The sequence below is a fragment of the Chironomus tepperi genome, unplaced genomic scaffold (assembly GCF_022539635.2).
Source record: "Chironomus tepperi strain 1889 unplaced genomic scaffold, CSIRO-AGI_Ctep_v1 contig_422, whole genome shotgun sequence".
NCBI lineage: Eukaryota > Metazoa > Arthropoda > Insecta > Diptera > Chironomidae > Chironomus > Chironomus tepperi.
In genome coordinates, this window is record NW_027226544.1 from 697,790 (window position 1) to 716,308 (window position 18,519).

The 18,519-nt window shown below is 30.9% G+C and overlaps 1 protein-coding gene across 3 annotated transcripts in view; it reads right to left on the minus strand.

The window, feature by feature from the left end:
• Window positions 1-18,289, minus strand: part of LOC139097453 (short neuropeptide F-like) — a 30,095-nt gene extending 11,806 nt beyond the window's left edge. For all 3 annotated transcript variants that reach the window (XM_070649306.1, XM_070649307.1, XM_070649305.1), the window contains exons 1-2: window positions 18,187-18,289; window positions 17,732-17,961 (exon numbers count right to left, since the gene is read on the minus strand). The gene's annotated coding sequence lies outside the window, so the exon portion shown is untranslated. The remainder of the gene's footprint in view (window positions 1-17,731; window positions 17,962-18,186) is intronic.
• Window positions 18,290-18,519: the final 230 nt, after the last annotated feature.

The window sequence follows — 18,519 nt, forward strand, 5'->3', positions numbered from 1 at the left end:
GAAATTTTTTTGCAGACTCATGTGAGCACATTTATCTTTATCATTGTAATATGAAAAGTAGACATGCTTTTATGAATGAAGCATTTTTGTGTCAAAGAAAGTTGGTTTTTGTGTATTTTAATTTTGATGGTAGGAAGAGGATTGTGGGGAATTTTCAAAAGTTTTTATGTGATCTTAAAGACCACAAGAATGAAAATTTTGATAATTTTGAAAAGATTGCCTAACAATTTGTGGATTTAAGTTGACTTAGAGATACTTTTTTGGATATAGCATCAATATTCTTTGCTAAATAAGAGCTGGATTCCTCTAGGCATTTGAAGCGGAAGTGATCAAAATTAGCAAAGCGTTTGCCAAATTTAGAATATGATTTTTAAATCGTATCTTGGCTATATAACTGTATAGAGATTGGAAATGACTTATAAATGACCAAACCAACTCTTAAAACCAGCGCTCTTAGTCAACTCGAATGTTTTTTGAAACAAATCGATCTGAGTTCACTTTTTAATCCAAAATCCAAGTCGCCTACGATCTTTCCTTAAATCCCAACAAAACTGACACCACAAACTTTAATCAAACACTCTTAAGCTGCGTCTTAAATCCCCTTTAAATCCATTAATTCACCCACCAACTTTTTAAAAAGGGTTTTAGCCACAAAAATGAATGATAAGAGAGTGAAAGTTTTGCTTGCAGCATGTTGAAACACACAAAGCTTACAACTGTCGATGATGAATCCAGTATAAAGGTTTAATCTCCCTTTTTTTGTAAACTTTATTGAAGAGCTTTTCTTGCATGAAACTTTTAAATTTTTGTAAAAGAAAAAATGTGAATGAAAAATGATAAAAGTTTTTCAGAGGAATTTTTGTGAGAATTTTTCCTTAACTTCTTGCTTGATGAGAAGCAGATTTATGATTTAAATTGTAAAGGCGGAAAGATTTTCATGTGATATTGGTGACAATATAAAATTAGAATTGAAAAAAGCATTATTTTTAATAGATTAAACAGCCGTAAGCTTTTAGATACTAATTTACTTATCAATTAAATTAGGTATAATTCCAAGAAAGTTGAAATATAATCTCCGAATTGCAAAAATTAGTTGATCGATCAAAAATTTGCCCACAGGCCAGTGTGACTATGACTTGATGACGGATTTTGTTCAGATTGTTTAAACACGTCGCTCTGTTGCCGGATTCGGTTTAAATTCGATACTATGCAAGAGTCACTCCATCCTGAGGCAACATTTTGAATCCTTTAACCAACTTATGCTATTCGGGTCTCATGAAACTGCTAGAAACTTAAATTTAGCAAGTCCCTCCGGCAACTATAAAAATATTCAATCAGTGTTAAGTTTAACAACCATTTAAACATATTTTCTCTTAAAATTGAAGGACACATTGGCATTGAATAAATGAAAAAATGAAAAAATGAAAAAATATTATTAGCATATAAAGCATAAATCATGTACTATAAATAGCCATAAAAGTATTTTTATCATAAAAAATTTTATGGACATGTGCAACTTCTTCATTTGGGAGTTTAAATGGTTTGATGAAGGGTTGGTCAAGTTATAGAATAAAGTATATATAATATTCTGTTGCTTACGACTAGACAATAAAGTTTGAACATTTATATGTAAAATTGAAAATATATTGTCACTTTTGCTCTTAACAATGAAAATATTTAAATCCCTATCGATTAAGAAAGGGTCAATAATTTTAAAAAGTTGAAGAGTCGATGAATGCAACAACTGATTTTATGATTGCTTTGTATTGACAAATATGGACTTTAATCGCGTAAGTAAGCATGTGCTTAATATCAGGAATTCTAGGATGAAGAAAGAAATCTAGCAGGAGATTTTTAAGCAGTTAAGATCACTTTTAAATCTGAAATTTTAAGTTATTTCCTTCAAGCAATGCGGGTTGTGATAAGATTAGCTTCAATAATTCAGTTTAAACAAAGTTATTAAAGATTCTTATCCTTTTTTACATGTTATGTCATAAAATATAACCGTATATAAAAAATTTTACAATTTAAAAACGTCGAGTCACGATTAGTTGTAAATATATTCTATATATTATTGAATATTTCTTCAAAACCTCATTTCCTCAATCTAGAAGAGTGTTGTTCAAACTCTGCGTCATGTCACACTAGTGTATCGATTGACCACCAAGACATGCGTTGACACAAAAAAGTTTGGTCAACACTGTCTTAGATTGTCAGAATTCATAAAAATTTAACAACCCACATGACTGCAATCATTCCAAAAATGTATCGATTGTCATTTATTTATTATTCTGCTTACTACTTATTATATCTACAAAAAATGTGTAAGACTATTAAGGTTATGTCACATGTTTTAGTTCTCACGACAGTCAGTATATGTCTACCATAAAATTGCACTGTCATTGTATTGCAGAATAAGAAGTCAAAGCAATCATCACTCAATAAATTGGCTATTTTTAGAGCTTAATATCATATAAATGTTAGCGGAATTGACTTTGTGGCGTATTTGATTACTGATTTAGTGTGTAAAATTACAACTTTAAGCTATAAAACTATATACTCGAATAGCACAAATCGCTTAATCGATCTAAAATCAGATATCAAGTTGGAATGACTTGTGTTGCTGAGATGTTTGCCTGTTTGATGATCTAGATCAAAAATTTAATAAAAATACGCGAATTTCCTGATTTTCAACAGAAGTTGACAGTTCCCGATAAGAATACATCAAATATTTAAGTATCTAACGAACCACAAAGTCAATATCCATAAAAAGATTTCATTTAAAATCATTAAAAATACCTAAAAAATTCACCAGGACATTCCATAAAGTCAACAAAAGAAGACAAACCAATTAATTTTCCAGGAAGCCTTCAAAATAAATCTGTGACGACCAAAAGACAATTTTTCTTCTTTATTTACCAAACTTAATGGATGTAAATACTAACAAAAGCTGTCTAAAGAAGGCATAAAAAATTGTTTAAGGATTATTATGAAAGCGAAATTGTAAATGATGAATGAATTTGGCAAATGTAATTTAAAATTGGGATGGTATTTGAAATTGAGTCTCGCGTAAGTCTAACAAGCATTGCGCAAATCTGTTTCATAAAAATGAAAAAAAAAATGTCAAAAAAATGTTATTGAAATTGTTTTAAAATGTCATTTTCAGAATAAGGTGTGGGAAGAAGATGGAATTGAACTTAATTTCGGAGAATGTTTGTAAAATTAATGACATTTTTTTGGGATAATTATGATTAATTCCTATTAATTCACTGTGAGTAGGAATGCGTTAATCATAACTGTTCCTGATTATAATGACTATCAGCGCATATTGTCTTTCAGTTGCTAATTGTTCACAATATATGATTATCAGCAGAAAAATTTAAGCTATTTCAATTTATGCAGTATAGATATCCCTAAGGCATCATTCCAGACGCTCTTCGTTATTCATAATCCCACTCATATGACTCTTTTTAATAGCTTAAGGCACTTAACACAATATTGAGATTATTTCATCTAGCTGATTTAAATTAATGAATTTTAAGCTTTCATGTGGGATGAAATATATTTCCTAATAAAACAACTCTCAATTGTTTAATTATGTACTTGAAGTTAAATTGAAAGATTCGCGCTTGTTATTAGATTTTCTTGATTTGTGTCGAAATGTAGATTTGTTAAATCCTGATCTTGAATTCAACTTAAATTTTGTATCGAAATCGACTTTTCCATACAAAATCCGAGTCGACTTTGAGCTCTGATTAAAACTAATCAGATGCGTAACCACAAAAATCCCGAAAATAGGCTAAATATAATCAAATAATCCCACACCGCCTAATTCTAATTCCAGCTCACACTCCTGCAACTGATGTTTTTAAATCAGATATATCAAATTCTAAAACGTGTTCATGAATGACATCTCTTTTAGAAATCCAATTTAAAATCACAAACTTGCCAGATGTCAAACTTAAATGATTAAGAATTCAGAGTTGGCAGGACATTGGAGTCCGGACTCCGAAAGTCCGTGGAGTCCGGACATTTGGAGTCCGGACTCCACTTTTTTTTTTGGAGTCCGGACTCCAATGGAGTCCGGACATTGGGAGTCCGGACTCCGAAAGTCCGGACTCCGGGACTCCGGGAGTCCGTGGAGTCCCATACAAAAAATTTTTTTTTCTTTTTCGGTTACACTGTGTAACAGTGGTGAATTTTTGAAATTTTTTTCGGTTACACTGCGTAACCCGAGTTGAAAAAGTGAATTTTTTGACATTTTTTTCGGTTACACTGCGTAACCCGAGTTGAAAAAGTGAATTTTTTGACATTTTTTGGGTTACACTGCGTAACCCGAGTTGAAAAAATTATTTTTTTGACATTGTTACACAGTGTAATCGAAAAAAATGTCAAAAAATTCACTTTTTTAACTCGGGTTACGCAGTGTAACCCAAAAAAATGTCAAAAAATTCACTTTTTCAACTCGGGTTACGCAGTGTAACCCAAAAAAATGTCAAAAAATTCACTTTTTCAACTCGGGTTACGCAGTGTAACCCAAAAAAATGTCAATAAATTCACTTTTTCAACTCGGGTTACGCAGTGTAACCCAAAAAAATATCAAAAAATTCACTTTTTCAACTCGGGTTACGCAGTGTAACCCAAAAAAATGTCAAAAAATTCACTTTTTTAACTCGGGTTACGCAGTGTGACCGAAAAAATGTCAAAAAATTCACTTTTTCAACTCGGGTTACGCAGTGTAACCCAAAAAAATGTCAAAAAATTCACTTTTTTAACTCGGGTTACGCAGTGTAACCCAAAAAAATGTCAAAAAATTCACTTTTTCAACTCGGGTTACGCAGTGTAACCCAAAAAAATGTCAAAAAATTCACTTTTTCAACTCGGGTTACGCAGTGTAACCCAAAAAAATGTCAATAAATTCACTTTTTCAACTCGGGTTACGCAGTGTAACCGAAAAAAATGTCAAAAAATTCACTTTTTCAACCCGGGTTACGCAGTGTAACCGAAAAAGAAAAAAAAAATTTTTTCTATGGGACTCCACGGACTCCCGGAGTCCCGGAGTCCGGACTTTCGGAGTCCGGACTCCAAATGTCCGGACTCCATTGGAGTCCGGACTCCACGGGTGTCCGGACTTTTGGAGTCCGGACTCCACTTTTTTTTTTGGAGTCCGGACATTCGGAGTCCGGACTCCGAAAGTCCGGACTCCACATTGGAGTCCTGCCAACTCTGTAAGAATTACATACACATGATTTATTTCAAGGAACAATCACACCGTATTCCACGTGAATTTGAAATTCTTTTTTATATCCAACAAAAAATCACAAATTTCTTCACAATAGCTCTAGAGCATCAAAGTCTATTGTAAACTCTTTGTCATCCTAAATGCTTAACGACACCCATTCACAAAAACAGAATGTCTTTCGGGAGATTTTTTTTTCTTCTTCAAACGAGACATTAAACGTGCTGTTTTGTAAAAATTCAAGTGAAAACAAACAAAAGAACAATTACTTTTTAATTACTTTTGTGAAAATAATATGGAAGGTCTATTAAGAATTCATGATGCTTTCATCATATTTACTTCAAAGTTTGCCTCATCTTTGTGACAAAATGAAATATTTTAATGGATTTTTTTGGAATTTCTTAATAACTTTTGATGGTTTAATTGTTATTGAATTGACTTTGATGAGTTTATTAGGATTCTTCGACACTTACTGTTACAGTTTAGGTGCCGGTTTCAGTCACAATCTTGAAAATTTGTCAAAATCTAAACTAATTGAAGCTCAACATTTAAAAACTGTGGAAAATTCCATCCAAAAATCTAAAGAAAAATTATAAAAATCTGCAGAAACATTTGGCACATCTGAAGATAAAATTGCCATCGGCAGTCAATGCTGCATAGTAGACAAATAGATTATGTATGTTAGTCTTGTTTACAAATAGATGATTTGCAGTTTCATTACTGCAGCAAATGATTATTATCATGAAATCCCTAAATTAATTCCAACATTTCCCTCTTTTATCGTTTCATTACTTAATTTTGGGGTTTAATGATATGCTGTGGAGTTGAGTAAGAAGATTTGTTTACATATAACCATATTTAGGACAGCAGACCAACCCTAATTTTGAATTAGAGCATAATGTATGGTTTCCTGATTAATATCCTACAAAGAAGAGTAGCCAAATTGAATCGAACGCCCAAATTTAGGAAGTTGTTGGATAAAGGAATGCTGCATATGCCCCTGATCCTTTATCGAATTGATAGTTCGTAAAAGGATTCACACATTTAATAAATCCAACAAAATTCCTTTCAAATCAACAATTAATCCCCTTAAGTTCCCCTTAAGCTTCTAATTTCATTCAAATATCCAACACTTTTGTTGATTTTTCATGCGGTATTGCAATCCTAAAATGGATAATCTTGTGTTTATCTACAAATAGCTTCATTATCACTTCTCTTTTATCTAAATAATACAGATACAGAAATGTCCTAATAATGATGTCCTTGTATGACTAATAATGGTCAACATTTGCTCTACATCTGTGTGTGCACACAGCAGACTCATGAGATATGAATCATAAAAAAATTCTTTTCATCCTACAAACATCACACAATTATGTATTTTGGAAATGATAAACATAAGTAGATTATCCAGCAAATTTTTTTTGGCACTCTCATGCTGCCTTGAATATTTTCATTCATTTTCCTTTTATTTAGTCATTATGAATGTATTAGTGTCTTGGGCGGAAAATTAAATGAAATATCCACGACTCTGTTATTATTGCTTAACTACAAATATGACATTTACTGTCCTTTTGATCTCAATATGAAAATTTTCATTTGTAATTGAGTCATGGTATTTTGTTTACGTAATCTGTTTCTGAGGTTATGTTGCAGCTTTATTGTGGGGATAAAAATCTCATACTTTATCAGATTAATGAAGTGATGGCAACCAGGAAGGTTGAAAATGAAAAGTTAGAGACATCCTGATGATTACAAGTTTCTTGAACTTTATGTTTGTATTTTAGTCATTAAAAATCCCGAGCGACACAAATGAAAAAGGCTAAGCTGACAAGCATCAGAACATCTTGCGTAAGGAGATGGAAGGCACATGGAAGCCGCCTATATTTGGCAACCATATGAAGAATTTGTCATTTGTGTCGCTCGGTATTAGAGTAATATCAAGCAAATGTGCGTTGGATTAACGGTCGTCTTACATGAATTGTTAATATTTCTAACCTTCTTTTGCTCTTTTGATTATCCTGAATTTGCTCCAAATGCTTGTTTTGTGTGGGAGTGTTAGTCACAAATTTAATGAAAATCACAAATTTTAAATTTTAGACAGACAATCTTAATAGGCTTGAATCATTGGTCGATGAACTGTGTGTCGCATTCCACTAATGTGGCGTATAGAAAACCAAGCTTTGCAAGAGTTCTTGAGACCGAGACTAATACTTCTCATGAATTCTATTAGAGTCCTGATTTTGACCATGGTCTGGGTCTCGGTCTCAGACTCGAAAATGCATAAGAAATGCTGGAAATCAGGCGTGTATCCGAAAGGCACATATCGTGAAAAAGTTGGAAAATAGTGTCTTTAGACCAGCATGGCTCTAGTGTGAGGCCGGTATTTAGTGAAGGTCTTGTCATTTACTTTAAGGGTCAGTTCGTTATATTCCATAATTTTTTGAGCCTCCACACGATCCCACTTCCTCTTTTTATGCGCTATTACAAACCAATTTGTGACTTCCCTTACTAATTCACATCTAAACCGGAAGTATAATAAGATTTGTTTAAATAGATCCCTTCCTTTTCATATCATCTTTCATATTCAATCATAATTCTAAAAGATAATGTAATTAAAAATTTATTATCAGAAAATTAAACAAAAGGAAATTTTTGGTTGGATGTTTAACAATCTGCATAAAATTACTTCCGTCAATTAATCAAGAGCAATCCCAACGCCATTATTTCATATTTTGTGCTTTTTTCAAGCATCATAAAAAAATTTTACGTAAACAACTTTAAGTAGTTCTCGATTGGTTTCCACAGACATATCTAATGAATCAACTTGACAGGGATTATGTCGACTCAATTTCCGCAAAATATAGTCCACGAGTTAAAGCGTGTGAATGTTGATAAAAAAATTTATGCCTGAAAATGACATGTTACGTACTCATCGTGCGACAATCCACATCGGAAACTTTGTTAGTAATTAATGCTTATCAAATGCAAAGTTGTTCCTGCATTTTTTATTAAAAATTGCGTAATGGAAAGCACAGCGTGAAAAGTTTGAGTAATTTAATTTGAAAAATTGGCTTTGTTGCCTATTGGAATGTAAAGTAATCCTTTAAAGCTCCGAAATTGATTCTATTGACACCCATCACGTTATTCATTCATTCATAAACTAACGTTCTTTTACGTCATATCTGTGACTCATTCACAGAATAAAAACAAATAGTTGCTTTAGCTTCTGAATTAGAAACGATCTAACTTTAATGACCACAGGAATGAAGATTACGTGCTGTTGTTCTACATTTGGATATACGTTAAGTCTAGAGATTATCGTCATTGATGTGGTGGGTTTATGTGAAGATTTTGTTTTTGTTGCGGAGGTTGACTGTTTTTGGGTAGAACAAAATGTTAATATTACGCAAAATGGATAGACATTTGTGTTGATTGCTTCCGAATTTTTTTTAAATATTTGTAAACTAATCTTGTATAAAATTGATTTAAATTTTTAATTTAGATCACATGGTGAGACGATTTGGGTACGATTTAAAGCCTTAAATGTCTGTTCTTATTGCTATAAACTAGGATAATCTGTGCGAACTTCATGCTAATTTTTGAATTAAACCCAACAGATATTAAAATTCCGAAACTCAATGTCAATTATTAATATCAAAAAAATTCCACTTAGCAATAATTGTTTTTATTTGTTTATTTTTTTATCATATCAACCCCGCCAGTAATTTTGACATCAATTATTGTGTTAACCGTCAATTATTTTAAATTATTTTTCATTTTCATAAAGTATATTAACATGATTCATTTATGATAAATAATAAAAACTGAAAGCGTAGGAGAGAGATGGAAAAAAAATATGAATAAATGAGTAAGTGGCTTCTTTTTATTAATATTTTAATTGACCACAGGTGTATCATATTGCATTAAAAGTATCTCAACGGAAATAATAAAAACATACAATGTAAATTTAAAACAGAACTGGTAAGGAGATTGTTGAGGTTGTTTTGGAGAGCGTTTTTTTGGTTTAGGGATGCTTTTTTTTAAGTTTGGAAGTTTTTTTCATAATTTTACTAGTTTGTGCATTTTTTAATGAATTTTGAAATTTTTGAATCTAACGGAAATCAAGATTTTGAATTTTCAAAATGGAAAATTTCAAAATTTTCTCCACTTCAAATTTTATTTTTCAATTTTCCACACAAAAGTCAAATCAAATTTACTTCCTCAAACTTATTTGTGCTTTAAAAAAGTGGCAAGAATGCATCAGTATAAATCCTACATTCATATCAAGTCTGTTTTAAAAGTATTTCAATTTTTCCGAATCACTGATAACATGGTAAACTTAAGTCAAGCTCCAATTATCCAATAAACCATTAATGATGAGCAAAAGCACCAACAATCTTTCATTTCCTATTAAAAAATGCCTACAACAAAAAGACTCTCTGCATAATAATCTCACTTAAGCGTGGTAGCATAATCAATTTAATGAGCTGCAACAGATTAATAAATTGTGGTGCTCATTCGCTCCCCACACACAATTGGATACGAAAGTAAGAGACAATTGCAGCATAAGCATTTGGTTTGGTCGTTAATTTATTTATTTAAGCACCATTTGATAATGAATCATATGTTTGAGTTTCAATTTTCTTAAAGTTGATGCTTAAAGCTGATTTTTAAGCAATAAATAGGAAATGTCCTTAAAAATGTATTACAATTTTAGAATGTGTCCTTTTTTCATTGCTGATGTTCGTGGGCATTACAACAAAGTGTCGTATGCAATAAACAAAATTAGATAAACAAAAAATTTCCTCGGTGAATTGTATTAACATGAAAATAGCGGAATTAGCATAAAAATAGTAATTTAGTGTAGAAAATTTTTTTCAATGCGAATTTTTCAGAATATGAAATTAGATGTGATGTGGGTAATGCGAATTTCAGTATTAGGCATTTAGTTCTGACTTGTTTTACTACACTTTTAAGTATGTGATAATGGTTGATTTCACCATCAGTCACGGGAATTTGACTAGAAAAACAAATGTTTTTGAATTTTGAAAGAGTTGATGGATGATTTGAAATATTTGTTGGTTTTGGGTATTTTGGGTATTTTTTTTATTGTAATGCTAGTTACTTGAGTTCTTGTCATATTTTTGTAGATTTCTGTTTCCGCATCCAAATTATCTACTTGTATTTATATCACAAGTCGTTATATTCATCCGAAATCCGACACTAAACCGGCTTGACTCTGACATGATGCCGGATTTAAATCAAATCTGGCCAAAATCTAGCCTGTGACTGAATTTTTGATAGATAACATGATTTGGACTATTCGGTCCAGATTCAAGAAGCTCAAAACAAAAGAATCAATCATCCAGCCTTTCAAAAGGCACCGCATTGATAGTTGCAATAATGTACTAGATTTTCCAATTACTCACGTGGACGACAGAACAAAAACAAAAATCATAATGTTCATTATCATCACGTGCAATGTTCATCAACAATATATATTTCATTCTATTTAAATCTTTCCTATTCATGAATATCAGGAAATACTAAAAATAGATCGAATTTCCCATTTTCTCAAATTGTATATCGAAACCAAATATTATTGTTCATTTTTTGGGGCAAGGACTTTGCTTTCATCTTCTATAGTATAGAAGATTGAATTAATTGATGTATTTGCAGCACGTCATGTGAGATTGAAGATATATTTAATTCATTTGTGTTCAAATTCTTCAATTTTTAGCTCTTTTATGAGATAGAAATGAAGAAGGTTTGGACACAGAACTGTTGAGGATTTGGCAAAGCTCTTTTATAGACATAAAATGAAAGCCGCTTTTGTTTGGCAGCTATATGGATGCCACACAGAGATGAAGCATTTAAAATAGTCGTGGGCAGTCTGTATGCAGTCTCGGTCGAGATTTACCATCAAGGTCTACATTTGTGCTGCTCGGTTCTCTAAAATTGCTGCATGTTTTATGAATCATTCTAAAAATTTATTTTTTAATCTTCAATGCTTGAATAATTTCTATTGAAAATTCTTAAAAAACCATGTGAATAAGATATGTAAGGCTCTCATTCACATGCTTCTAGGGTTTCTGAAAAACGGCATTTTTAAAAAACGGCCGTTTCCGTTTTTTTCTGAAAAACGGCCGTTAACGGGTCCGTTTTTTTAATGGAAGGGAAGCAATACGTTGCAATCAAATTGAAGTCCTTTTTGATTTGCCAAGATATGTACATGAAAAATTTACTTCTAAAAGTATACCGCAGGCCAAAATAATTGACGAATATTAATTTTCTTAGTTTAAATTATTATTTTAAAATTTTTTTGAGTCGAAAAATTAATAAAATTTTTCAAAATTTTCCAAAAATTCAGAGAAAAAGGCATATTAAAAAACGGAAAAACGGCTAGCAAAAAACGGCCGTTTCCCGTTTTTATTTTTTGGAAAAAACGGCCCGTTTTCCGTTTTCGTTAACGGCATCAGAAACCCTACATGCTTCTAAACAACATTACTTTTAGACATATTTAAAAGTACTTAACAAAAGCAGACTAGCTTAATCATAGACTAGGATGAATCGTATTTACACGCCTCGATAAAGCTCAAATCTATTGAATATACCGTTCATTTGAATCGAATTGTAAACAATCTGAGCTTATTTTAATCTGCACCACTGAATATTTAAAATAAATTCAAAGCTTTTTTTCAAATGATTAAATTAATTGCTCTAAAAAGAAAAAAAGGGTGGAAGCTACAGAAAGCCAACGAATTGCTGCTCATTGAATGCAAATCGATACTAATATTCATTGTTTTATGATAATCATTTTAATTGCAATATTAATTTAATGATTTTAATTCGAATTGTTGATATTTGTGAATTGCAAATTTATTAAAATGAAAATTGTTAAATGATTTTGTGATGAAATTTATGGCTGAATTTGTTGGATTATGAATAATAAAAAGTAAGCAATAAGCTTTAGTCTAGATTCGGTCAGATGAGAATTGGTGAATTTAGATAGTAAATTGAATTTTTGAGCTGATAGTCTCGAGGAGCGGGACGAAATATACCGGTGCCTTAGAGAACAAGTTATGATATTCGAGAGTAACATTGTTTTTTGAAGGAAGGCGATTTGTTTCGAACTAGAGTTTTAAAGATATTTGCTTCTTAATTCCCTAGCAACTTGGAGAATATTGAACCAAAAATACCCTCTGGATGCATCTTGTACACCCAGTAAATGAGCAGCATAGCTCTAATTTCTCTAAACTTTAATTTTGTATCTCTTATAATCAAATAATATTTTCGGAACATTTTAAAATCATAATTAGAATGCCAAACTGATATGAACACTTGGTCGCGCAACTCTCTTACCGTACCAAAAATAACATAACCTTAAAAAGTTTAAACTTTCCTTCCAGATACATTTTAATAACATACGTCGTGATTTACCATATTGTTAATAAACCATATTCCTTTATTTATCATTAGACAATTCTTACAACGCAAATTACAAATGAAAAATGTCTCGTGAAGAAGTCACTGGAAGAAACTTTTGAGTTACTTTGTACATGACAAAATTGTACTTTTTTGAAAAAATTTCTGCTTTTTAAGTTTAAATAATTAGAGTATTAAAGAGCTGCAAGCAACATTGTTTATGTGATTACAAATAGTAGAATTACATTTTATGAGATTTCATTGTACAACTGTTGCTGCTGAAGCTGCTTTTTCTTTTTAAAATAATGTCGTGTGGAATTGTGTAATGTTGTGTATGAGAAATGCTACATTACGTGCATTTATATGGGTTGAGAGATTTTTTCATCATTTTTCAAAGAAGTCAGAACTGGAAACATTGTTTTAAAATGTTAACAAAGTACGTCAGAATGATAACCAAGAGGCCTAACTAAATTATTCTACAATAATCTAATTATCAAGAAACTTAAAATGGATTCTTAATAAGAATTATCAAGAATTGTTAAAAACTTTTACTTTCGACTCTCCAGCTTCTTGTAACTTAGAAACAATTATTTGTTCTAATGACGCAATTATGTTATCAATAAAACTACTTGTTACATGAGTTTTAAAACTAAAGTTTTCAATAAGCAGCGTAGATGATGACGAAAATACTCATGAGAAAATTCTTAATCTCAGCAAAATGTTACCTACATTCTCTAATGAATTGGTATTATAAGTCTGTTGGAATTAAAGAATTTTTGTAGTTTTTGCGCTTGACATGAAAATTATATTTTCTATGTTTGTCACGTAAAGTTGTTTGTTAGTTTTGTGATGTAAAGAAGTCAAGGTATGGATGCTTTAGAATTTTAGAATTGCAATTTCTTAATAGAATTTAGAATAATTAGTGGAATTTGATTGATAGAGGAAAGATTGTTGAGAATAAATCAACTGTCGTTTAATATTTGAATTGTATTTCCAACTAAAATTAGTTGATTTTCCCCTTACATAGTTATTAGCCCCTTCTTGTAAATAATTAATTTAATTTCAAATTCCAAAGAATAAACATCATTGTGATTAATCAAATTAGTTCTTTTAGATTCCAACAAGGTCTATAATTCAAGCAGAATTTGAAGAAAGGATAGTAGCATACTTGAATTTAAAATCAGATCAAAACAGTGCTTGAAGTTAAATCAAATTTAATTTTAAGTTGAGTCGACTTTTATTGATCTTTTCATACAATGTCTTGGTCTATTTTGAGCTTTGAATCATACATCCATCCAGTTCATTGGATATTTAAACATCCGTTTTTATAATTCTTACATCTTTCTATTACATATATCATTGTTTACAACAGTTTACAGCTAAATCTACTTCTTTGTCAATATTTTGAACAAAACAAATTGTCCACATCCTTTACACAGGAAGTCAGCGAGCCTAACAAAGTAAACCTACTTAAAATTACATATAAAGAATCCTAATTTAAACAATTTATCAGAAAATCACCGGAAACTCTTTTAATGTCCGGATAATGACAGTAAATACTCAAATAAACATATGGAACATCTAGTTCTAGCTGAAGGCTGTTCAACTTCAATAAAATCTTGTCTACCTTCAATAATATCATATTTAATTCAGTTTAATTTGTTCAAAGATCTTAAAAACCAAATGAATACATTTGCGCATACATACTCTAGTGAAGGAACTTGCTAAATACTCACAAAGGAATACTTCCACCTGATGTTTGTGGATTGAAAAAATTTTTCACAACAATTATAAAGAAAATACAAAGTTTGAATAAAAAAATTCTTAAAAAAATATTTTCTTTGAAAAAAAGATAACAGAAAAGTGAAAAAAAAAAAGTAGCAGCAGTTTCATGCATTTAGTTCTCTTCTGTGATGACAATTTATTTGTATGCAAGATGCCTCTGAGATTTTTCCCTTTTCATATCTGCATTATTTGAAAAGTATGAAAATTAATCAAGAGTGAAACTTTCTTATTTTTTCATTATGCCATCATTTTCATGAAGAAAAGAAGAAGAAGTTAAAAAAATGTTGAGGGAACAGTAAGTGGGAGGCAAATGTTGATGAAAGGAATAATGACGCATTTAATTTGATATAGCGGTTTTATGTGCGTTACTTGATTATCTAAGAATGATAATCTCAATGACGAGGAGGATAGTTTCTTTGCAAAACTCGAAGTTAACTTGAATTTTACAACGATTCTCAGCAATTCTCAGAGTCCGAACAGCAGATCATGTTCACTAGAGAACCGCTATGCTGCCTTTTTATTGGCAAGAATGCTGCATTGACTCTCCGGGAAGCTATTACAACTTAATTTTGAATTTTAGGGAGAATTTAGGGATAAACAGCATGAACATTTGCTTTTTATTCATTTTAAAGACGATTCTCATCTCTGCACATTGTGTTACCCAGAGTATATCAATGATATGTGCTTAACCACTCCGAATACTACAAATCGGTTAATCGATCCACAATCCGGCGCCAAGTCGGCGTGACTGTGACATGGTGCAGAAATTAAATTAAATCCAATATCAAGTATGAGTCACGACGATTTGGGAATGGATTTTTGATCGATTAGCTGATTTGTTTGATTTTTTTGGACACAATTTTTGCATCGCGAATCACATAAACCGAGTTGACTTGTCCAGAATAACACCCAAATTCAATGAGACCTTTCCCGAGATTGATCCTGGATCGTTAGGATCGATTTACCGAAATTTTAACAACTACGTCATTGCTGTTCCTTGCTGGCCTATTCTAAACATATTCTTAGACTTGTCAATGATTTAGTTGTACTCAAAATTCCTAACACACCCAAATTTTGTCTAATTTTCACTCCCAACATTCAAATTTTATGCTAAATCATTCTTAAAACACACAAAAAGGTTGAAAAAATCAAAAGGAGCAAAAAAATATTTTTTAATTAAATTAGTAGCAGAAACAAAATATCTTTGGGAATATCGCATTGAAATGATACCTCTATAGAATATAAATTAATTTTTTTTCTCCTTTTTTTCATCTTGAAAAATCCAAACTTTTCCGATTTTTTAATCCTTTTGAGATGGAAAAAAGGTATAAAAATATGTTTTTATTCTTCTTCTTTGCTAATTAGAAACCACTAAAGGAAGGGGAATCTATGAGACTTTTTGACATTTATTGTTAAGGGTAATGTTGTAAGTTCACAGTAAGTTTGTGTTGAGTTGTAGATAGTTCTCGACAGAACTAATAAATTTTAACATATTAAGAGTCACATAGTCATTAATTTTGACTTTAATTAGGAAATATTAAGTCATAGCTATTGTGCATGACAATTTTTTTCATGTAAACGCAAAAGAATGCACAAAAAAGCTTTTCATTCACAATAATGAATGCTCAAATATGTTCAATTAGCTGTCTTATTAACTATCCGAATCATTAAAAACAATAAATTAATCTACAATTTTTACAATTCTACAGAATTCTAGAATACTTGCCACAATTCAATAAATTCTTCAAACCGACAAGCTTGTTTCATAGTGAAATAGAAAAAATTCCAAAGCTACATGGATTATGTCGTATTTCCATCATTCAATCAACTTCATTCACCGATTCCTTTACAAAAGATTCTCTTAGAATTAAACAGCTCAATGTGGTAGAGCATTTAAAGCTTCCTATTTTCCTCTTTTTTTGAATGAAATGGTTTATGTAATTTACATACTTAAATGAGCAATTTTAGAATTTTTTAGTCATTGTCGTTCGTTTGATAATGTTGAGTATCAATGCTTTCTTTAAAGGAGTGATGTATAATCTCTATTGAGACTAAGACTGAATCTATAGCAATGGAAATGCAATGGTAAAGGGGATAAATAATATGAATAATTTATATGGGACCTTGCCATTTAGTCAATATCACAAGATAGCTCAGTGGTAAGAGTATGTGATAGGGCATTGTAGGATGTGGATTTGAGTCCTACTTGGAATTACATTTTTCTGTTAAATTTACATTATTGTGCTGTAATTTGCCTTCTTTAGATACAGTCAAATAACAGCCTAGCCTGTACACTTGTTACTTCAATTAAGCGTCGTCGTAACCATTCAAAAAGGTTCTATCGCCCCATGCACTCCAAATGAGAACAGAGTGTACGCCTGAATGTAACCTAGTTGAACTCTTGCTTAAGTTGTATCAAGACAAGATACCCCAGCCCCTTGAGATTTAACTCTGAAAGACTCAAAAATCTAATTTCTATACAGTCGTCATTTACAAACGACCCCCAACCTATTTATTTGATTGTCATATTGAACACCATTATGACTAGACACCACAGCATCATTTGTAAGGATACTTTATAATTAAAGATCTTAATTATGGTTCTTGAAGGTAGAGTCAAGTGTAATTAATGGATGTTTTCTTTTACGTAACGTCTGTAAATTGTGAATCAAATCTGCCTACGGAAAATTACGAAATTCAAGCTGTAATTTATTTATTTATTATATTTTTTAGCTGTTCCTTCATGTTATATTGTAGCTTTAATTTAAATTTCTAATTTCTAGAAACTTTATGGCTCATAAGTTGATTAAGTGTCGTAAAATTGCCACTTTGAAGGTTGAAAAATAGTCATAAAATTGACACTTGATGGGGTTGTTTTGACTTTGTTATGGAATTTATAGAAATTGAGTATTATAGAATTTTCGTGAATAGTTTGACTGTATTTTGACGACGGATACTTAAGATGGATCAATTTTAATTTATTATACTGGATCATGGAATTTAGAAGATCAGAAATGTAAAAAAATTTACTTTCCTTACTATTTTGTGGGTAATACGACAATTTTGCAATGACTGGCGACTATGTTGTGCTGTTCACTATAGTCATCCTAACTATTTAGGCAATATCCATACCTTAATTCGTACAAAACTAGATTGCAAATCAATTTCTTTGTCTGATTTGAAAATCTTACAATTTAACTGCTGTATTATCAAATTAAGACACTGGATTCTCATTTAATCCATCAACTAAAGTAAGTTCCAACTCAAAATCATACTCACCAGTTAATTACTGTCGATAATTTGTTGAAGATTTTAAGTTTGAGATATTTTCTCTTTTTTCAAACTTTTATTAATTTTCTGAGAAGTTTTTTTTTTTTGTGTAAATCCACAAAAACCAACAGAACTATGTTCCTCACTGCCGTTCACAAGGAAATTTCAATTATCGATAATCACAGAAAATGTTTTTTTCTCTTTCTTTATTTTACAATTTTCACTTCAGTGCTGATGAGCTAAAAATTAATTTACTTGATTAGTAATTAAAATCGTGGTTGGAAAAATTAAAGGAAAACTATTTAATGATCCTCAAAGATTTAATTAAATTAATCACGGATATTTCTCGATTATTGGGAAAAAACAAAGTTCACTTCGATTAAATTATTTCCAAATGATTAATTTCTTTTTTTTCTATTTTAATCCACAGATAATAATTTTTTTAAGCTTATTTTTTCTTTTACCTTTTCAGAACCAACAGATAAACACTTCTGCCTTCAACGTGCTTGCAACACGTTATATTTATAATGGAAAATGAATGAAAATTCTACTTCATACTGCTTTTCATTGTGACATTTTCCAATGATGTACTAGATTATGTTTAGGGGAAAAATTGAACTGTTGAATGTGAATGAAGGTGGGGAAATGATGAAGCAACAAGTGATTTTTACAGAAGTTTAATCCTAAATTTTAGAATTCTGTACTATTTTATATTATTTTGCGTAATTAGTGCAAGCTTAATATGTTCATGATCAGCAGCAACGTAGTTTTGTATATAAACGTCGTCATTATGTCAT